The sequence below is a fragment of the Pseudophryne corroboree genome, chromosome 5 (genome assembly GCF_028390025.1).
Source record: "Pseudophryne corroboree isolate aPseCor3 chromosome 5, aPseCor3.hap2, whole genome shotgun sequence".
Lineage (NCBI taxonomy): Eukaryota > Metazoa > Chordata > Amphibia > Anura > Myobatrachidae > Pseudophryne > Pseudophryne corroboree.
Window position 1 is genome coordinate 403264726 of NC_086448.1, and position 23390 is coordinate 403288115.

General features: G+C 44.5%; 1 protein-coding gene across 11 annotated transcripts in view; it reads left to right on the forward strand.

The window, feature by feature from the left end:
• The window catches only part of LOC134927784 (poly(rC)-binding protein 3-like), a 2026162-nt gene that overhangs the window by 1389179 nt on the left and 613593 nt on the right, over positions 1 to 23390 (forward strand). For 10 of the 11 annotated variants that reach the window (XM_063922741.1, XM_063922740.1, XM_063922743.1 and 7 more), the window contains one exon: positions 11827 to 11903. The gene's annotated coding sequence lies outside the window, so the exon portion shown is untranslated. Of the gene's footprint in view, positions 1 to 11826; positions 11941 to 23390 lie in introns of all 11 variants that reach the window. The other variant, XM_063922738.1, reaches the window with a different exon arrangement.

Here is a 23390-nt window from a genome sequence, read left to right on the forward strand (position 1 = left end):
TTGGTCAATATTTTAAAGTCCTGATTGAGGAGTGAAATGGGGCGGTATGACCCTACTTGGGCAGGATCTTTACCTGGTTTTGCGAGTACTATAAGCTTGGCTTCGTTAAAACGAAGGGGAGTCTCCCCTGTTGTTAGGATGTGGTTATATAATCGTGTTAATGTAGGGAGTATATCGGCATCCAGCATCTTATAAAATTCGGCACTGAAGCCGTCAGGGCCAGGGCTCTTTCCATTGGGTAAGGACTTAATGGTGGCCCGTACCTCATCGTCAGTTATGGGAGCATCCAGCGAGTCCCTTTCCTCCACCTCTAGCCTTGGCAACTGCGCCTCAACCAGGAATAGTTGACCATCAGTTGCGTCATCAGTGTCGGCAGTATATAAGGATTTATAGAACCTCATGAAAGCCGAGCAAATGTCAGTGGGATCAGAGAGAACACCTCCAGAGCTGTGCAACGAGTTAACCCATGTTTTGTTTCGGGGCCCCCTAACCAAGTTGACCAAGAGTCTGCCAGACTTGTTCCCCCACCTATGGAACCTATTTCTGCCGTAATCATAGCTGATCTGGGCCTGTTCGGTGAGAAAGGTATCATAGATTTGTTTTGCCATGAGGTACGTTTCTCTATGGGTAGGATTGTCGCATTGTTTGTAGGTGCGATATGCGAGTGTGAGAGCCGCGCTAAGTTCCTGCAATTTGGTGCTGAATTTCTTACGCTTAGAGTTAACATAGGAAATAATATGGCCTCGAAGGACTGCCTTAGAGGCCCCCCAAAAGAGTGGAGTGTTAGAAATTTGATCCAAGTTATCAGTAGTATAATTATGCCAGGAATGTTTGAGATGTAATAAGAAATCCTCTGAATGTATGAGATATGCTGGGAATCTCCAACATTTAGAAATATTCTGGGGTAGAGATAAATGTAGGGACAGGGTGATGGGAGCGTGGTCTGAAATAATGATGTCCTTGATTGAGGTGTGGGTGACTTTAAAGAAAAGGTGTTTAGATAGAAATAGATAGTCAATGCGAGAGTGGGTGGAGTGCGGGTGTGAATAAAAAGAATAATCCCGTTGAAGGGGATGGTGTGTACGCCAAGGGTCTAGTAAGGTAAGTTGAGAGCAAAGAGAGGAAAGCAGAGTAGAGGAGGATCCGGGTTTTTTGATACTCACCCCGGACCTGTCCATGGATGGATCGACGACCGTGTTGAAATCTCCCCCTAAAATTAAATTTTTGCCGCCCCAGGACAGGACTCTCTGAAGGATATCTGCAAAGAAGAGATTGTTAGAGCCAGTGGGTGCATATAGATTCAAAAAGGTATATATCACATTGTCGATGGAGACATCTAGGAGGATAAATCTGCCCTCTGGGTCGATATGTTTTTTACGTATGGAGAATTGAAGATTTCTATGAAAGAGTATAGCAACCCCTCTGGTTTTATTGGTGTAAGGAGCAGATATACATTCCCCAATCCAGGGGGCTTTTAGTGACACAGGGGAATCATGCACCCAGTGTGTTTCTTGTAGGAACACGACTTGGGGGGACAGGCGAGAGAGGTGTGCAGTCACCTTCTTGCATTTAATGGGGCTGTTGAGACCCTCTACATTCCACGAAACTATATTAAAATCTAAAAGTGGGGCTGTCACCGGGGTTGAGGTCTGAGTAGTAGCTTGGGTAGCTATGCTATCCTACCCCCGTAGATGGAAAGCAGAATATCAAAATCGTATAGGTGAAATGGTGCCCCCCCCCGTCCCAATGAGCAAGGAGGGGCCAACCTATGGAGGATCGAGACACATTACCCCAGCAGGCAGAACGAGCAAACAAACAAACAGATAAAAATATCAAACTAACAGACATAGAACAATGGGAGGCATAGCCTCCAGCATGCGCAAATAGCATGCCTAAATCATATCCCGAACATTGTGTGACCCATTGATTAAAGCGGTTATAAAGATATGCAAGCTTTAAGTGAGGGTGGACAGTCAAGTGTCAGGGTGTGCAAAATGGGTCTTTGCCGCTATCGGGTCGTCAAAGAAGCATGGTTTTCCATTGACAAAGACCCGAAGATGAGCAGGGTATAACAGTGAGAACTTGACGTTGTCTTCAAACAATCGCTTGCAAATCGGGGCGAACTCTCTGCGCTTGTTGGCGACATGAGTGGAGAAGTCCTGGAAGATGAGCAGTCTTTCTCCCTTATAGAGGAGGTTCTCTGACTTTCGGTAGTGGTCTAAGAGCCTGGCTTTATCCGCGTAGTTTAGAATCCGTAAGATAACAGGTCTAGGGCGTCCCGCGGATTCTCTGCGTTCAGGGCCAATTCTGTGTGCCCTTTCAATGGCCAGAGGTGAACCCTGAAGGTCCATACCTAATTTGTCGGGCAGCCAGTTGGATAGAAGGTCCAGCAGCGCGTGGCCCCTCACCGACTCCGGGATGCCCACCACCCTCAGGTTGTTTCGACGGCTCCGATTTTCCAAGTCGTCGAGTTTTTCCGTGAGGCCTTTGATTTCCGTGGTCTGGGTCTTTATAGTAGACTGTGCGGCTTGTAGATCATCCTCCAATGTGGAGACCCTCTGCTCGACATCATCCAAACGGCTACTGTGTTGAGTCAGCTGGGCCAAGGTGGAATCAATAGCTTCTTAAGGCCCGCCAGTTTTTCGTCTAAGAGAGGTCCAAGAACCGCAGCAATGTCAGTGGGTTTCATTTTAGGCGGTTTAGTAGTTGTAGCGTTAGTACGTTTTCTTTGGGATCGAGATCGGGTGGTGGAGCAGTCGGAGTCCGAGGAATTTCTGTGGGATGTGTCCTCGCGTGCGTTTGAAATAGGACCAGTCGAGGACATTGGGGTGGACACCAGGAATTTCTCCATATGCAGTCGCTAGAAATAGATATGTAGAGTAGAAGCCATGTAGGGCGCAGTGAGCAGTTTAATGAAGGTCACATCAGCGTCGGGAGGGTATTGGAAAGTTACATTGCTATGAAGATAGCAGGCATATCAGGACGTAGCGAATCGGATTTGCCAGAAACAACGTGTTAGAGGTGTCACAGTGTGACACTCCTGAACGTCACAGCAGCGTGTCGTATATGTCGAAAGGCTCAAGGTGAGGCAGCGGGAGCCGGGCATCCACAGCGACGAGTCCGCAGCTTCCGGGCACAGCAGATGGCGGCAGGGCTGTTAGAGCATCACACCTGTTGTTTTAAGGTGCAATATAATGACTCCTTCCCGGCCGCTAAACAGGAGACATGAGAACAGGCAGGGTTATAGAAATATGGGTATAGTGGCTGTGAGCTGACTATTCCAGCATTCGCCACAAGAGGGAGCCTTAGTTACAGCCAGCCCCAGTCAGGGAGTGAGATGGGTGCTGAGCCAGTCACAAGATGGCCGCCGCTGATCAGTGATATACAGGCCCCCGGAGGTCCCACGGTCGTTGATCCCCGCCAGCGGGGGAAGAGATCTTGCCAGCAATGATGTGTAAGATGGGGGTTGAAGGGCAGGCGCCCGGAGAGTCCGGGGATCGGCTAAGTAAAGTCTAAAGGCCGGGCGGCGCCAACCACAAGATGGCCGCCGGCCGCCAGCCACACTCATCTCAGCCCTCACCTCCCGCAGATCGTCCAGTCACCGGTCTCCCGTGAGGGCCAGCGCCCGATGGGTAAGTCCTCTGGTGTCAGGGAGTGCCTTTCAGGTGGGGGAGGGAGTCCGCAGGGCCGCCGCACCGGGTTTAACGGATCGCCGGCGCCGCTCCAAAATCGAGGCCCCGGCTTCTGGGGTGAAGGTAGGTCGCTATCCGCAGGGGGCAACGCAGGGCCCCCCCGATTCCGCCGCCTCTTCCTCCGGGTGCAGGGTGATGTGGTAAGGCTTAGGGGACTATTCCCTTGCAGGTGGGCTTCCAAATCCAGCACAGGGGAGTATTTTAATGTATTGCTGGCCGGAGCTCAGCAGATACCCGACCTTCCTCGATGCCAGCCAGGCCACACACCCCTTCATTTCTGCAAAGACTTCTTGATGAAGTCCCCACTCTCCTGGATGGAGATCGTGTCTGCTGAAGAAGTCTGCTTCCCAGTTGTCCACTCCCAGAATGAAGACAGCTGACAGAGCGCTTACGTGATTTTCCGCCCAGCGAAGAATCCTGGTGGCTTCCGCCATCGCGACTCTGCTTCTTGTCCCACCTTGGCGGTTCACATGAGCTACTGCTGTGACATTGTCTGATTGAATCAGAACCGGTAGGTTGCGAAGAAGATTCTCCCCTTGTCGAAGGCCGTTGTATATGGCCCTTAGCTCCAACACGTTGATGTGTAGACAGGACTCCTGGTCTGACCACAGTCCCTGAAAATTTCTTCCTTGGGTGACTGCTCCCCATCCTCGGAGGCTCGCGTCCATGGTTACCAGGATCCAGTCCTGAATGCCGAACCTGCGACCCTCTAGAAGGTGAGCACTCTGCAGCCACCATAGAAGAGACACCCTGGCCCTGGGGGACAGTGTTATTTTTTGATGTAATTGTAGATGGGACCCGGACCATTTGTCCAGAAGATCCCATTGAAACGTCCTTGCATGGAACCTGCCGAAGGGAATGGCCTCGTAAGTTGCCACCATTTTCCCAAGAACCCGAGTGCATTGATGAGCTGACACTCTTTTTGGCTTTAGTAGTTCTTGGACCATGTTCTGGAGGTCCTGGACTTTTTCCAACGGGAGGAAAACTTTCTTTTGTTCCGTGTCCAGTATCATGCCTAGGAACGCTAGTCGAGTTGTCGGAACCAACTGTGACTTTGGTAGATTGAGAATCCACCCATGTTGCTGAAGCACTCTCTGAGAGAGTGACACGTTCTCCAGTAATTGCTCTCTTGATCTCGCTTTTATCAGGAGATCGTCCAAGTATGGGATAATTGTGACTCCTTGCTTGCGCAGGATTACCATCATTTCCGCCATTAACTTGGTGAAAATCCTTGGGGCCGTGGACAGCCCAAACGGCAACGTCTGAAACTGATAATGACAATCCTGTACCGCGAATCTCAGGAACTCCTGATGAGAGGGATATATGGGGACATGAAGGTAAGCATCCTTTATGTCCAGTGACACCATAAAATCCCCCCCTTCCAGGCATGCTATCACCGCTCGGAGAGATTCCATCTTGAATTTGAATCTTTTCAGGTACAGGTTCAGGGGTTTTAAGTTTAAAATGGGCCTGACCGAACCATCCGGCTTCGGAACCACAAATAGGGTTGAATAATACCCTTTTCCCTGTTGGCTCAGGGGAACCCTGATAATCACTCGCTGTTGACACAGCGTTTGAATTGCAGCTAGCACTACTTTCCGCTCTGGGGTAGAAGCTGGTAAGGCCGACTTGAAAAATCGGCGAGGGGGCACCTCTTCGAATTCCAGCTTGTAGCCCTGTGAGACTATTTCTATCACCCAAGGGTCCACGTCTGACTGAACCCAGACTTGGCTGAATAGTCGAAGGTGTGCCCCCACCTGTGCGGACTCCCGCAGGGGAGCCCCAGCGTCATGCGGTAGACTTAGCGGAAGCCGGGGAGGACTTCTGCTCTTGGGAACCAGCCGCAGCAGGTGTCCTCTTGCCTCTACCCTTACCTCTGGCGAGGAAAGAGGAGCCCCGACCTCTTCTGGATCTATGCGACCGAAAGGACTGCAGCTGATATTGTGGGGGTTTCTTTTGCTGTTGGGGAACAAAAGGTAAAAAGGTCGACTTACCCGCGGTAGCTGTAGAAACCAGGTCCGCGAGGCCGTCCCCAAACAATACATCACCTTTGTAAGGTAAAACCTCCATATGCCTTTTTGAGTTTGCATCCCCCGTCCATTGGCGGATCCATAAGGCTCTTCTTGCCGAAATAGCCATAGCATTGGCTCTTGAACCCAGTAATCCAATGTCTCTTTGAGCGTCCCTCATATATAAGCCTGCGTCCTTAATATGAGCTAATGTTAACAAAATTGTTTCCCTATCTAGGGTATCAAGGTCAGCTGACAGTGTATCTGTCCAAGCTGCTACTGCACTACATACCCATGCCGACGCAATTGCCGGTCTAAGCAAAGTACCAGTATGAGTGTAGATAGACTTTAATGTAGTCTCTTGCCTGCGGTCCGCAGGATCCTTGAGGGCCGCTGTGTCAGGGGACAGTAGCGCCACCTTCTTGGAAAGGCGTGTTAAGGCTTTGTCCACTGTGGGAGAGGATTCCCAACGTACTCTGTCCTGTGTAGGGAAAGGGTACGCCATAAGAACCCTTTTGGGAATCTGCAGCTTCTTATCTGGAGTTTCCCATGCTTTTTCACATAACTCATTAATTTCATGTGAAGGAGGAAAGTGTATAACCTGTTTCTTTCCCTTAAACATGTGTATCCTTGTGTCGGGCACCGAGGGCTCATCAGTGATATGTAAGACATCTTTTATTGCAATAATCATGCACTGAATACTTTTTGTCACCCTGGGGTGCAATTTTGCTTCATCATAGTCGACACTGGAATCAGAGTCCGTGTCGGTATCTGTGTCCCTTATTTGTGAGAAGGGACGTTTCTGAGACCCCGACGGGTCCTGTGAGTCGGTACAATCCGTTGATTGATTACCTGCCGACGCGCTGGACCCTGCTTTGTCCAGCCTTTTATGCAGTGAAGCTACACTAGCATTTAACATATACCACATATTTATCCAATCCTGAGTCGGCACCGCCGATTGAGACACACCACTCATCTGTTCCACCTCCTCATTGGATAAGCCTTTCGTTTCAGACATGCCGACACACGTACCGACACCCCCCACACACAGGGATATAGCTATGAGGGGACAATTCCCTAAAGCAGGCCCTTTGGAGAGACAGAGAGAGAGTATGCCAGCACACACCAGCGCCAAACTGACCCAGGGGAAAAAAAACCAGATAGCGCTTTTATATATATATATATATATATATATATATATATATATATAGACCAAAGCAAGGACTGGCACTCCTATGTTCCAACCAGGTATGTAGTGCCTAGGTGCCAGTAAACAATGAGACAGTCCAAAAGAAAGATATGGCACTCCAGGACTAATATAACATGCCTAAAGGCAGCAGAAAAATAAAGCTGACGGCGCAGCCTGTTGTGTCAACGTTTCATTTAATTTCTTAAATTTCGTCAGGACAGTATCAGATACTGTCCTGACGAAATTTAAGAAATTAAATGAAACGTTGACACAACAGGCTGCGCCGCCAGCTTTATTTTTCTGCTGCCTTTAGGCATGTTATATTAGTCCTGGAGTGCCGTATCTTTCTTTTGGACTATATATATATATATATATATATATATATATATATATATATATAGATTTTCCCCACTCACTGCGCCAAATATGTGCCCCCCTCTCTGTTTTTCAGCCCTCTAATGCTCAGCAGGGGAGAGTCCGGAGAGCCAGTGTTCTCTGCAGCCTCTGTGGAGAAAATGGCGCTGGTTAGTGCTGAGGGATCAAGCTCCACCCCCTCGCGCGGCGGGCTTCGGTCCCGCTCGTAAATTTGAAAAAAATGGCGGGGATCTGTAGTTTACTGCCTCCGCAGCCTAACTACATGCTTTAATGCCCAAAACGAGGTTTATGGCTGCCCAGGGCACCCCCCCTGCACCCTGCACCCATCAGTGCCCAGTGTGTGTGTAAGTGCGGGAGCAATGGTGCGCAGCTTCCTGCTGCGCGCTTACCTCATGAAGATCTGAAGTCTTCTGCCGCCTGACATCTTCATATGTCTTTCATACTCACCCGGCTTCTTTTTTCTGGAATCTGTGAGGAGGATGGCGGCGCGGCTCCAGGACGAACCCCAGGGTGAGACCTGTGTTCCGATTCCCTCTGGAGCTAATGGTGTCCAGTAGCCTAAGAAACAGAGCCCTTAAACTCTTAAGAAGTGGGTCTGCTTTTCTCCCCTCAGTCCCACGATGCAGGGAGTCTGTTGCCAGCAGAGCTCCCTGAAAATAAAAAACCTAACAAAATTATTTTTACATAAAACTCAGGAGAGCTCCCTGCAATGCACCCTATCTCCTCTGGGCACAAGATCTAACTGAGGTCTGGAGGAGGGGCATAGAGGGAGGAGCCAGTGCACACCATACTAGAAAGTTCTTTTAGGTGCCCATGTCTCCTGCGGAGCCTGTCTATACCCCTATGGTCCTTACGGAGTCCCCAGCATCCTCTAGGACGTAAGAGAAAAATGGATATCTTGGAGCAGGAACTCCAATTGTGGGAGTTCCATCATTTTGCCAACAGAGATTTTATGTGGAGCTGTTGACAGCATATAAACTTGTGGTTACCATGTACCAGCAATGTAACAATTTATATGAGTATTCCTTGGTAAGTGCACAGGTTTAAGTCTTGGCAACCTCCTCCCTAATATGAGCCCATCTAGGCTTTCCCACATGTCCTCCTCCCACCAAATATCATGAGAGGCTTTAATGGTTGTTGAAATTTAAGGGGTAAAGAGTACAGGGAGGAAATATGATCTCTGGAGGATGTGTAAATTTCCAATTATTTCTAAATAAACATTTCAAATGCCAGCGTTAATATATGCTGCCGACGCATGGCGCATCTTATTACCATATATGATAAAAGTGCGCTGTACGTCGCAAACACTACATCCCTTAAGAGAAAGCAAGCACACACAAACATTGTAAGCTGAGGTCCAATGCTCAGAGATGTATATACACTGCTCAAAAAAATAAAGGGAACACTAAAATAACACATCCTAGATCTGAATGAATGAAATATTCTTATTAAATACTTTGTTCTTTACATAGTTGAATGTGCTGACAACAAAATCACACAAAAATTATCAATGGAAATCAAATTTATTAACCCATGGAGGTCTGGATTTGGAGTCACGCTCAAAATTAAAGTGGAAAAACACACTACAGGCTGATCCAACTTTGATGTAATGTCCATAAAACAAGTCAAAATGAGACTCAGTAGTGTGTGTGGCCTCCACGGGCCTGTATGACCTCCCTACAACCCATACAAGTGGCTCAGGTAGTGCAGCTCATCCAGGATGGCACATCAAAGCGAGCTGTGGCAAGAAGGTTTGTTGTGTCTGTCAGCGTAGTGTCCAGAGCATGGAGGCGCTACCAGGAGACAGGCCAGTACATCAGGAGACGTGGAGGAGGCTGTAGGAGAGCAACAACCCAGCAGCAGAACTACTACCTCCGCCTTTGTGCAAGGAGGAAAAAGAGGAGCACTGCCAGAGCCCTGCAAAATGACCTCCAGCAAACCACAAAAGTGCATGTGTCTACTCAAATGATCAGAAACAGACTCCATGAGGGTGGTATGAGGGCCCGACGTCCACAGGTGGGGGTTGTGCTTACAGCCCAACACCGTGCAGGACGTTTGGCATTTGCCAGAAAACACCAAGATTGGCAAATTCGCCACTGGCGCCCTGTGCTCTTCGCAGATGAAAGCAGGTTCTCACTGAGCACATGTGACAGACGTGACAGAGTCTGGAGACGCCAAGGAGAACGTTCTGCTGCCTGCAACATCCTCCAGCATGACTGGTTTGGTAGTGGGACTGTAATGGTGTGGGGTGGCATTTCTTTGGGGGGCCGCACAGCCCTCCATGTGCTCGCCAGAGGTAGCCTGACTGCCATTAGGTACCGAGATGAGATCCTCAGACCCCTTGTGAGACCTTATGCTAGTGCGGTTGGCCCTCGGTTCATCCTAATGCAAGACAATGCTAGAACTCATGTGGCTGGAGTGTGTCAGCAGTTCCTGCAAGAAGAAGGCATTGATGCTATGGACTGGCCTGCCCATTCCCCAGACCTGAATCCAATTGAGCACATCTGGGACATCAAATCTTGCTCCATCCACCAACCCTTGTTACACCACAGACTGTCCAGGAGTTGGCGAATACTTTAGTCCAGGTCTGGGAGGAAAGCCCTCAGGATACCATCCGTCACCTCATCAGGAGCATGCCCAGGCGTTGTAGGGAGGTCATACAGGCACGTGGAGGCCACACACACTACTGAGCCTCATATTGACTTGTTTTAAGGACATTACATCAAAGTTGGATCAGCCTGTAGTGTGTTTTTCCACTTTAATTTTGAGTGTGACTCCAAATCCAGACCTCCATGGGTTAATAAATTTGATTTCCATTGATAATTTTTGTGTGATTTTGTTGTCAGCACATTCAACTATGTAAAGAACAAAGTATTTAATAAGAGTATTTCATTCATTCAGATCTAGGATGTGTTATTTTAGTGTTCCCTTTATTTTTTTGAGCAGTGTATTTGATATTAAAAAGGTATGCATACAATATAAAACATGTACAGAATATCATACAGTTATAATATATATAAATATGGTTACAGAGTTACAATTACACAAGAAGCAGTTGTAGTTACAAAAGAATCCGTTACAGCCAGCATACTTCAGCCAATTTGCTCAATGCACAGTCGTCTCCATTTTAGAATCTGCATCAACAGCAACGAAACAACAGAGCTTCCTTGGTGAGGGGAAATGTCTGGGACTGAGTCTTCTGTTATTGGTCCAGGGGAGGGAGATCTCTCATTCATGATGTGTTATTTGTCAGTTTGAGGGCTTTTGTTCTAGGTTGCTGGCACATGTGTCTTCAGGAAATCCTTTGTATTCATACATTTAATCATAACTAATCGTTGCAATGTGCTACAATCTTCCCATAGCTATCAAATTAACACACTCATTCCCATGATCATTTTGACACTAAGCATGATATGTTTATCTTGTTCTATTCCAATATATATATATATATATATATATATGATGTTATACTCTATTATATAATTTAATACATAATGATGCTAAACATGTTTAATTTATGTGTTGTATGAAATATGTGTTGAATATATCTTTGTGTCTTGTCTGCGTGAATGCATAGGCTACCATATATCGCTGTGCACGCTGCGTGTATGCGCACGCACAGAGACCCATCTGTTTGGAGTTTGTATATGGTGTGTATGTAATATTTTTTACTTCGACAAATGACTTACAAAAGCAGATCGCCTCAAGGGGAGTGGGGTTGCTAGAAGTCTTTGGGTGGTATTCAAATGATATATCATGCCCAATCTCCTTTCTAAAGTGATCCTCGTTATCTCGCATATTGCGCTCATAGTAATCAGGTTTAGCTGCATAAAGGGTTGGGCGCCTTGCAATCCCCGGGAAAAGCAAGCTGAAATTATGATACCACACCCATCAGCAGAAATAGAACGGGTATGGAAGGGGGTGAAAAGAATTGAATGCCACCTTTTGGTTTAATAATGTTGTGGGTATACATCCATCTAGTGAAGGATAGTTCATGCCCAGAAGGAATATACCACAGTGTGGTCATCTTGTATGGATTGCTCACTAGCTTGTACAGTAAGTGCAAACACAATAGTTCTAAATGGAGAATGAAAATTGAAGAATAGGTGGGAGGCTTGCTAGAACTGGTCTATATTTAGGGTCTATTCAGAACAGGGCGTAGGAATAGAACATTTTCAACAGGAAAGCTTCCATCTCTGCCCACATCGTAGTGAGAATATTGCATTTGTCAGAAGGCCTTGTGTGAGGCAGGCAGTTAAATAATATTTTGCTAGACATGATAAATGCAGATTGCTTTTCCTGGGTAGGTTAAACAAAATCTTTTGCCTATGCCTAGCAGACTATACACAGCAATTGTATTCATTATATTTAACACCATTAAAAAATGAGGTACAGTATGATACAGATAATAGTCAGAGCAGATAGAAAGTGAATTAAAAAACTCATGTTTTATTGTTATTGTATACCATATACATATTTTTTTATATAATATATTCAATATAACTTTCATGCTGTGCACCCTTAAAATCAACCTTTTTTGTATTTTCTCTTTTGTTTGCAGGGGAAAATACTTTGGTTTTTGGCATTGGCGTGTTCTGTCCCTGTAGAAGTGAGAATCAAGATTACAGAAGCAAACTGGTATGGAACATATTTTGACAACTTATAAGAGACAACTGTGAGTTACAGTATTTGGGGGCTCATTTATCAATGAGGGATAAAGCTCGCTATGAATGATAAAACTTGTTGCGTATGATAAATGGTGCTCCAGACATTCAGCTCCCAGTTGTCATTTTGAAACACATGACAGTTAGAAGCTGAACACATGACTGTTAGGAGCTGATTGGCTGGAGCAACATTTATCATGCCCAATGGGCTTTATCATTCACAATGAGGTTTGAGAAATTAACCCTTTGGTCTTTAAAAATTGTAAGCATTAAGCCATTGTGGGGTCCATGTACTAATTCAGACCTGATTGCAGAAGAAAAAAAATTCTCTAATGAGCAAAACCATGGCGGTCAATCCGAGTTGATCGCCCGCTAGCAGTTTTTAGCAGCCGTGCAAACGCTATGCCTCCGCCCACTGGGAGTGTATTTTAGCTTAGCAGAAGTGCGAACGAAAGGATCGCAGAACGGCTACAAAGTTTTTTGTGCAGTTTCAGAGTAGCTCAAAACCTACTCAGAGCTTGCGATCACTTCAGACTGTTCAGTTCCTGATTTGACATCATGAACCCGCCCAGCGTTCGCCCAGCCATGCCTGCATTTTTCCTGGCACGCCTACGTTTTTCCGAACACTCCCAGAAAACGGTCAGTTGACACCCAGAAACGCCCACTTCATGTCAATCATACTGCGGCCACCAGTGCGACTGAAATGCTTCGCTAAACCCTGTGCAAAACTACGTTGTTCGTTGTGCCCGTACGACGCGCGTGCGCATTGTGCCGCATACGCATGCGCAGAATTGCTGTTTTTTTATCCTGAACGTTGCCAACAAATGCAGCTAGCGATCAACTCGGAATGACCCCCAATGTGTACTGCAGGTGCGCCAGATATAACATGTGCAGAGAGAGTTAGATTTGGGTGTGGTGTGTTCAAACTGAAATCTAAATTTCAGTGTAAAAATAAGCAGCCAGTATTTACCCTGCACAGAAACAATATAACCCACTCAAATCCAAAGTGGGGTACACATGGGGAGATGTGTGCTGAGCGATCTATCACAGACCGCTCAGCACACATATCTCTCCCCGCTCAGCACTCAGAGCGATGTGTGTCGAGCGGAGGCAGGGTCGGACTAGCCAACAGGGTCACAGGGAAAACCCCCGGTGGGCCCTGCCCCATGAAGGCCCACCCTCTCCTTTATGGATCAGGCTCCAGACTGTGCACTTGAATGATACTTTATACATACCTCCCAACTTTGCTGCCATTGAAGGAGGGACGCCAGTGCGTCCGAATTTTGGGGGCGTGACCTACCAAAAAGGGGGCGTAGCCTCACGGCATGTGCCGCGATTGCAAGCCGTGCCCCGTTTTCATCAATATGGGGGCATGAACAGTGCTATGCCAGTTTAAATACCAAATTGCTTTCTAACAAATATTTAAAATGCCCGCTCTAATTTATACTGCGCATCTTAGTACCATATACGATAAAAGTGCGCTGTACGTCGCAAAACACTACATCCCTTAAGAGAAAACAATACACCCACACATTATCTGAGTTCCAAAGCTCATTGATGTATATATTTGTTATTAAAAGGATATGTATTCAATATATCACAATGTACAGTATATATATATATATATAGTTACATGGTTACAATTTATACAGTAAGCAGTTAATACAAACTAAATCAAATACATACAGTTACAGGCCAGCGATACAATTACCATATTTTGCTCAATGCTTTCTACGCTCCAGTTCTTCCATCTTTAGCTCTCAACTCCAGCTAACAGTAGCAAAATATTACCAACACTCCATCTCGCTCATAACCCAGGGGAAAAAAAGAACAGAGACTTCTGTGTGTCTCTTCAGCAATATACTATGTAGTTTGAGGGAGTGCACAGACTAGTCTAAGGGAGGGAACTTTCTCATTCTTGATGAGTCACTGTTCTGTTTGTATGCTAACTAGGTCCAGCCCTGATGGTGTAATTACAGGAGATAGCCACTGGTCAGGCTACAATCATGCTGTCTTCCAAGAAATCCATTGTTCTAATAACAGTGACTTTAGCTTTCATACATTTAATCATATCTACTTGTTGCAATGAGCTACAACTTAATAACAAGCATCAAATGAATCTACACATTAATCTGGTTACTGTAATACCAAACATGGCATGTCTATCTTGCTTCGTTACAATAATACACATACATGACGTTACTCCATTATATAATTAAAACATTATGATGTCTGGCTCTTGATATGTTATAATTATGTGCTGTAAGAAATATGTGTCGAATCTATCTCTGTGGCATGTCTGTGTAAATGCGTATGTTACCATATATTGCTGTGCTCGCTGCGCGTATTTGCAAGCTTAGCGACTGAGTCTGTATGTTTTCTCTATGTAATATTTTTGACTTCGACACCAGGAATAGACGCTGTGCGCATGCGCACAGCATCTATTCACCACTGCTCTTCTCAGAGCAGCGAGTGACGGGGGGGGGGGGATCTCCCAACTGTCCCCCCACCCACGGGACACTGCGACCTGCAGGTGGGACAGCGGGTCAGACCGTGAAAAACGTGACTGTCCCGCCAAAATCGGGACAGTTGGTAGGTATGCATATGTTATCTTATACTGCACAGGACTATAGTGTGTTTACCGCAGTGCATTGCTGTTATTAATCTGGTACATTATAATGCATGCACAAGTAGTATTTCAAGAGGCCCAGAACATGCACTCTCTAAAGGTTAGCGAATCCTATGTGGTGTCTGGCCACATTCTAAGGATAGGCCCCTAATGTTGCATTCCCCCTGGTGGACCTTTACATGTCCCAGTCCGGCACTGAGCTATAGGGCATACACACGGAGCGATATATACTTCTTTTCTAAGCAATCTAGTCAGATTGCTTGGAAATTCAGCAAAAATCCTGCGCCAATTTGTCATATAGAAACATGCAAAAAGAACCCTCCACAGTATTGTTTTGTAAAATCATCAGCCTATATTTGCACAAGTGCCCATGTTGTCACAGGAAATGTATTTATCTGCATGTCAGCATTTCTGCTTATTTGCTGCTCTTATGCAAAACAAGTGTTTGTTTGCTAAGACAAGATACTTAGGACCAGCTCAGTAGTATTTTTTCTTGTCGTGTTTTAAAGTGATGTTTATTTTACTCTTGGGGCCAATGTGTATTTATTTTCTTGTGAAGGACAATGTGTTTATATGTACATACCCTCCAACTGTACCTTTTTGGCAGGTACAGAACCTTTTTTTATGGCCTGTACTGATTTTTGACTCTCCAAACTTCCATTGAAAGTATAGGAAAGAGGGCGTGACCATGCCACCTTTACCTGTGGCCACGCCCCTTTCCCAGATTTGAACCAATTTTATGTGTAAAATGTTGGAGGGTATGTATGTATGTATGTATGTATATATATATATATATATATATATATATAAAAAGTGGTAGGACCCAGCGCCTTCAGTGATTCAAAGTTCTCCAAGTGTGAGTAGTAACAGAATATGCGTACCGGAAACCAAAGGATTTTCAGCTCATAAACATGCCTTATTACTTACCTGCTTGTGCTGTGCAGTGAATTCCGAGTGCCGCCTGCATCGTTTTTCTGTGAAGGACCCGTGGCTAAGTGCGGAGTCAAGGAGGGCACCGGAGCAGTATCGGACTGTGTGGGAGTGCTGCCACCAAGAACTGTGTATATATATATATATGAAAAAAGTGGTAGGACCCAGCACCTTCAGTGATTCAAAGTTCTCCAAGTGTGAGTAGTAACAGAATATGCGTGATGCCTTTAGCCAAGAGAATGATATGATGTATAATAATACCCTCAGTATTCAGGTTATTCGCATGTAGTAGGTTCTCTATTTAGGTCTTCTCCTGGGTTGCTGGAGATACCTTAGAAATAGATCTCCCAACAAATGGGAATGACGCCCATAGTGTAGTATTTATATAAAAATAAACATTTTTTAATAACACAGACATACAATACAATAAAAGGTGGACCCGTACAATTATAAAAACTTAAAAAGCTTATCTGCTTATCCTTATGGTTGAGTGGAAGTTGTACCCAATGCGTTTCGTCCTCTACGTTATTTGACAGGACTTCATCAAGGGGTAGGTGGGTGTACAATGATTATGGAAGCTTTATATAGACCAGTGCAGGGGTTTCTGTCGTTTCTAAATCACTATTGCGCATGTGCGGGTATCAAGTTTCCCGCCATTGTTATTGCGGCTGCTCGGGATTCCGTGATACTGTGTAAAGTACATAGAAATTCAGCGCTGTATAGCGCATGCGCGAGAGGTCAAAGTTGCGCGAGATTTGGTTGCCGCGGTAACGGCTGCTACGGAGCATGAGTTTACCGGAAACAGGAAGTCTTGTGTAGTTAGGAGACTAAACTACACACTAAAACAGGTTACTATGGCCACGGTTGGCTAGGACCGCGGGGCACATAAAGCCGGAAGTGTTGCCATAGAGCCTAGAATGTCAACAATTATGCCACATCCGGATAGTTACACAAACATTATCATTCAGGCGCCATTTTAATGTAGCCCAGTATTACTGATAATTGATATTATTTTAAATTATTTTAAATCTATGGAGCCCTTTACTGTTAGGCATAGCCCCTAAGATCTGGTAGTTCAGATATCCAGAGAGCCTTATAATGACAGTTTTAAAATGGACAATTACTACGTATATGTATACATATATAGACATATAAACAAAAATGATAAGAAACTGATTCAAAGTTAATATGGAACAGGTTCTTAATTTGGGGAAGGAAAGGAAAAGAATATTGAAAATGCCATATATGCAATGGTAAAAATTTCAGTAATATCGAATAGTTTTGATATATTAATACTAGCTTCACAATAACACTATTAGGGGAGGTAATGGGTTTTTTTTTTATATTATTATTATATGACGGTTTTCCAACTGAATTTTTTCAGCCCTTGTGTAGTTTACCATATATTTCCCAAATATATGGACTCAGTGTATGTATAGTATCAAATTAAGGAATATATGATTGGATAATTGAAGAATTACAGGAACGGGGCTAGTTCAAAATAGTCGTTCAGACCCCTCGGGGCCATGGTATTAAGAGTGTGGATCCAGAACATTTCTCTTCTAGCGAGTTTCTTGTCTAAATCTCCTCCTCTCTCCTCAAGTTTCACATGTACAATGGACTTGAAGCTCAATTCCAGGGGATTTCCATTGTGGAACTCGTTGAAGTGTCTAGGTACTGAGTGGGTCAGCACTTTATTCTTGATGGACCTGACATGTTCTTGTACCCTGATACGTAGGGGGCGTTTGGTTTTGCCAACATATTTTAGTCCGCATTTACATTCCAAGATATATATGACATGAGTGGTTGAGCAGTTCATCATTTCCTTGATTGTATATGTTTTTGTTGAGTCTGAGTTGGTAAAACGTTAAGTATCTTTATGGATGTATTTGCATATACAACAGTGATTGCATTTGTAGAATCCTTTAACTTCTGATCTCCAGATGGGTGCCTTCTTTGTATTGTCCGTTTTCAACATACTTGGTGCGAGTATTTCTTTGAGGTTTCTGGCTTTCCTAAATATGACTTTAGGTCTTTTGGGTAATATATCTTTGAGTATATTGTCCATTTTGAGTATGTTCCAGTGTTTGTTTAGGGTTTTTTTGATGAAATTTTCTCCAGCGTTGTAAGAGGTAATGAAATTAAGATTCTGGTTGGTTGTCTTTTCTCTCTCTTTGTATATAAGCAGGTCCTCCCTTCTGGTGTCTTGGACTTTTTGGTGTGCTTTTGTCAAAATATCTGCTGGATATCCCCTGTCCTTGAACCTTCTAGAGCAGGGCTGGCCAAACCGGTCCTCGAGATCTACCAACAGTGCATGTTTTCCAGGCCTCCTGGAGATCTGTAGAATAGTCAGTTAGGAATGAATGCAGCACATCTTAATTAGTAATGACTACACCTGTGCACCAGCTAGGTAGTCTGGAAAATGTGAACTGTTGGTAGATCTCGAGGACCGGTTTGGCCAGCCCTGTTCTAGAGTATATGTCAAGTTGTTGTTGTAAATCTGTATCTCTACTGCAGTTTCTCTTGATTCGGCAAAATTGAGAAGTGGGGATGTTCGTCTTCCAGCTCGTGAGATGTCCACTATGGAAATGCAAGTAGCTGTTTCTATCTACTTCTAAAATATAATTTTTTCGTGATGACCTTATCTTCTTCCACCATGAGCATCAAGTCCAGGTACTCTATCTCTCGTTCCTGGATTTTATTGGTGAATGATAGATTGTAATCATTCTGTCCAATGTATTCCATGAAGTTTAGAAAGGTGCTGTTGTCGCCTTCCAATACAATAAGGATGTCATCTATATATCTTTGATACATGATGATGTTTTCCTTGAAAGGGTTATTCTGATACATGTTCTTTGTTTCCCAGCTACCCATGTGTACGTTGGAGTAACTGGGTGCGAAGACCGTCCCCATTGCAGTCCCGCAGATTTGGAGAAAAAAACTATCCAAAAACTTGAAATAGTTGTGTGTTAGAATGAATTCTATTAATGTACAGATGAATTCTCTATGTTCCAATGTTAATGTGACATCCTGTTCCAGGTATTCTTTACATGATTGTATACCTTTCTTATGTATTATTGTAGTGTACAATGATTGTACATCGATGGTGACCCATTGGCAATTTTCTTGCCATGTGAAGGATTTGAACTTTTGTAAACTATCTGTTGTATACTTTACAAAGGACTCAAGAGATGTAACATATTTGTGCAAGAAGATTTCTACATATTCAGATACTGCTGCTGTCAAAGATTCTATACCGGCAACGATTATAGGAGGGTGTGTCAGATTTGTATGTATCTTGGGAAGGAAATAAAAAATTGGAATGGTGGGATAGTTAGTGATCATGAAGGAGTGTTCCTCTTTGTTGATAATACCTTTCCTTAATGCTCCCAATAACATCTCTCGTAGTTCTGTAACGAACTCGGATGTGGGATCAGCATTAAGTTTAATGTAAAAATTCACATCACTCAGAAGTCTACCAGCTTCTTTTTCATAGTCTTCACGATTCATGAGTACTATGCCACCACCTTTATCTGCCGATTTTATTACAATAGAGGTGTCTTCTTTGATGGTCTTGATGGCATTCTTTTCAAAATTACTTAGATTATCCTTGATTTTTATATATACAGATGGAGCCGTACTCATCTAGTGCGGCTCCATTGCATACGAGCGCTCTCGGCATGACTAGGCAATCCGTACGCCTAGTCGCTCCCATTCTAGTCGGATTCTCGTAAGACTTCGAGTCTATAAAGGCTTGGCATCCCGGGGCTCACGGCCATTTCCCTGCATGCTTCCACGCTGCGAGGAGCTCTGCTGTTGTGCATTGGCAGCCTTTCTCCTTTTAATGGCTGGCTGTCAGAATGTCCATCAGGGCTGTGCTGTGGGGCTGTCAGTCAATGTCCATCAGGGGCTGTGTCAGAGTGTCCATTAGGGGCTGTGCTGTGAGGCTGTCAGTCAGTGTCCATCAGGGGCTGTCAATCAGAGTGTCCATCAGGGGCTCTTTAGGACTAATACAGTGTTAGCATACACCTGAGTGTGGAGCATGTCTTGTTTGACTTTGTACTGTGCATGCTTGCTCATGCAAGTATAGGCAATGCAGAGTCCTACTCATTTTGATCACATCTACACTTATTAACAAAGAGATGAAAGTGGGTTGTGATGAACCATTCTCACGTAGGCAAAATTTAGTCACTATGGGGTAAATTTACTAATGTGGGTGTTTTTTTTAGAACTGGTGATGTTGCTCCTAGCAACCAAACAGATTATACTTAACATTTATCTAGCTGCTGCTAGAAGATAATAGATAGAATCTGTTTAGTTGCAATTACTAGCTAATCAGTATACAGTAGCTCCAGATCTAATTTTTGTCAAGCTTATGGAACCTGTAAATTGTAAATATATTGCACACTATTTGACTCTATTCAACACTTAAATAATAAGTAAAGTAATAAGTTAATAAAAAAAATATTATGATGCTGTTCTTTAGAAAATGCCTAAATAAGATTTGTGTTGCTATGGCTATTCATAGAGATAATTGAAGCATGCCTAACTACTTGCCTGGCATGGTCGCATCAGATGCGACCAGTCAGATAGAGAGTGTTAGCAGCGGCAGGGAAGAGAAACTTCCCTCCGCTGCTGCTGTCAGAGGGACCGGAAGGTCCCTCTGCCTCCCTGCACTCTCCCCCACTGATTGCTGTGCTGCCGAACATTGCTGATTGGTCAGCACGGCAGGATCCCCTCCCCCCCATCCAGCGGCTTCAGACAATGGCAGCCACCGGGGAGTGTAAATTACCCCCCCCCCCCCAAAATCCACCCCCAGACCCCCCCCCCCCCCCCGTATACCTGGAGTCTGTCTCGGCTTTCAGAATGAAAGCCGCAATGTTCCCGATGTTCCGATGGTCACTATGTTTCCGATCGATGTTTCAAAGTTTGAAAAAATATGTATATTTTTTTAAATATAGATTTTTTCTTTTATTTAACTAAAATCATTTGGGATAAGGTTAAATTCATGTTCTTCACCTAATTCACTCATAAAACCCCCCGACAATTTAGGAGGGTTTTTTGCCAAAATAAATCGTCAGTTAAGTGGTTTTTAAATAATGGCAAAAATATATATATTTGTTTCCACTAATCCTTCGACTGCTGTACTGTGCTTCTTATGTGGAACAATACACAAGTCAAATTAGTTATCAAGACCTACTGTCATGATCATGAACAGCACTCTCCATAGCCTGTATTCAGGGCCGGTTCCAGGGCTTCTGGCGCCCCGGGCGGCATTGGGGGGCGTGGCTTCATACAGGGGGCGTGGTCATTTACGCCCCCTGTACAGACTGGAATGATGCGCGGTGCGCGATGACGTCATCGCGCACCGCACATCAAAGGTCCTTTCAACGAAGAGAAACTAGACGCGTAGCGTCTAATTCCCTTCGTGGAGAGGACCTTGGCCGTGCGGTGCGCGATGACGTCATCGCGCACCGCACAGTAAAGGACCTCTCCACGAAGGGAAACTAGACGCGTACGCTTCTAGTTTCCCTTCCCAGCGGCCAGCGACAGCGGGGGTCGGGGGGCACACACTGCAGCAGCGGATCTTGCCCTGGTGCGGCGCCCTCCGGAAGGCGCCCTGCGCCCTCCGGATGGCGGCGCCCCGTGCAAAAGTACTGCTTGCCCGTGGCAAGATCCGCTACTGCCTGTATTATGTGTGTGTGACAAACTTTAATCACAGTGAAGTCACATGGTCAATCAACTAGTGATTACAATGTCCTGCTTATCCATGATTTCCATGATTATTATAAAGTCAGAAATTCTCCATCTTGACTTTTGTAGTGAGTGGAACTCCTACCAGAAGTATTAAATCACTTCCTGATTTATCTCAATTTCAAATAAAATGTAATTTGATCAGAGCTATCAATAGCCCAAATAACAGTTAAGGGCCCCACAGGTCAGGCGACCCGCCACCGAGGTGCCCGATGGCCTGTACGGCCGGCAGGGGGGAGGTGACGGGGGGGAGTGAAATTTCTTCACTCCCCCTGTCACCTGGCTCCATAGCACTGCATGCTAATATGGACAAGATTGTCCATATTGGCCTGCATGCATAAGTGACCCGCGGGGCCGTGCATCGTTCATAGTTGGTGCCTACACACTAAACGATATGAACAAATTCTCGTTCATTAATGAGAACGTTCATATCGTTCACTGTTATCTGCCAGTGTGTAGAGCCCATTAGGTAGCATTTATAATTACAATTACAGATAGATAACATTGATCTTATCTGAGTTCTCAAACACATGATTTTGTAACGAACATAGAAATAGAACATTATTACATACAATTAAATATGGCAAAATAACCACAATGTTTAAGGTTCCCTCTGATGATGATGATAATTATTATTATTATTATTATTATTATTAATATTATTAATAACTCTAGTAATAATAACATTAAGATGAAGAAGATATATATTATTAAAATGCAAATATGTTTCCTAAACAAAAAGGAATAAAAACAGAAACAGAAAACTCACTTATTTTTGCAGCTCTTAAGGTGCATACACACGGTGAGATTTGGGCTAACCCTGATTCTCACTATGCGACAGGGGCTAGGTCGGCATCGCAAGCATATAATGACTGTGCTTGCGATACTGACTATGTGCGATTTTGGCTAAGTGTCAATTTTATCTTTTCTATGAGATAGTCAAAATTGACTTGTCTGCACAGTCTATCTAGGCTTGCGATGCCGACCGCGCGGGACCGCTAATCGGTATCACATCGGGATCGCAAGGTGACTTTCACCTTGCGACCTGCACTAACTTTTCTTATGATTTTGACTATATAGTCAAAATCTTAAGAAAATATCTCACCATGTGTACACACCATTAGAGTTTGGAAAATTTGCAATATGACTCTGACTCTCAAACAAGTGACATTTTAAATGTAGCATATGGGACCTTTTTAAATATGCTCTTTCAGCCTGCTCTGTGAAGTTTCTCATAGAGACCGTGTCATTTTAGATATGTGTCCATGTGTTGGTAACAGGATTTTGTTGGCCAGCAGAATGCAGGCGGGGGCGGGGCGGGGAAGGAAAACAGAGCCCCTTGTGGGGACACCCAGCAGTGGGAACAGTCGCTGTTAGTTGGAATGCCGACTGTCGCATTGTGATTGCTTGGGATTCCGGCATCGGCATGGTGACCGCTGGGATCCCGAGCGGTGGTCACATGACCGCATCCTGTGTATATCAATTCAATATTATCCATCAGTTGTTATATAGACAATGTCTTCTCTTGAACATCACAGAATTATAATTTTATCTTCAATGAACAGAGCATACATTTATCTATATGTAGTTGTGAAACACCTCTATACTGTACAATACTGATTAATTACAGTAAGCCAATCATTTATTTCTATATATTTAGTCTTAAATATAAATGGACATATGATCAAATGGGTTCAGTATGATTTATCGGTGTCCGGGATGCAGGCCATCAATATAACAACAGCGGTATCCAGCAGCGGGGTGATCACAAAGAGTCCCCTTGCTGGCTCGCGGTGGGCTTGGTGGCTCGCTGCACTAGCCACAGCTTCTGTTACCACTCTATAGGTGTCGTGGATATGAGTGGGAATAGTCCTGTTGCGGTGGTATTCCGGCTGACTGCATTGTCAGCTGTAGGGATTCCGGCGGGATCCCAATAGCCGGCAAATTAAGCGTATACCGATCAGATGATGCTGTAAGCATAGTTCTATTAAACCCACAGCCAACAACGAGTTACAGAATTCACACACAACGCATACTGTATTTTTGATCTTTTTAAGCTCTGATTATGTCATTACTATTACAATCACATTTTGCTGGGTTTTCTTTTTCCTTGTGAAATATTATGTGTGGTATAGCTTTTATTTAAAC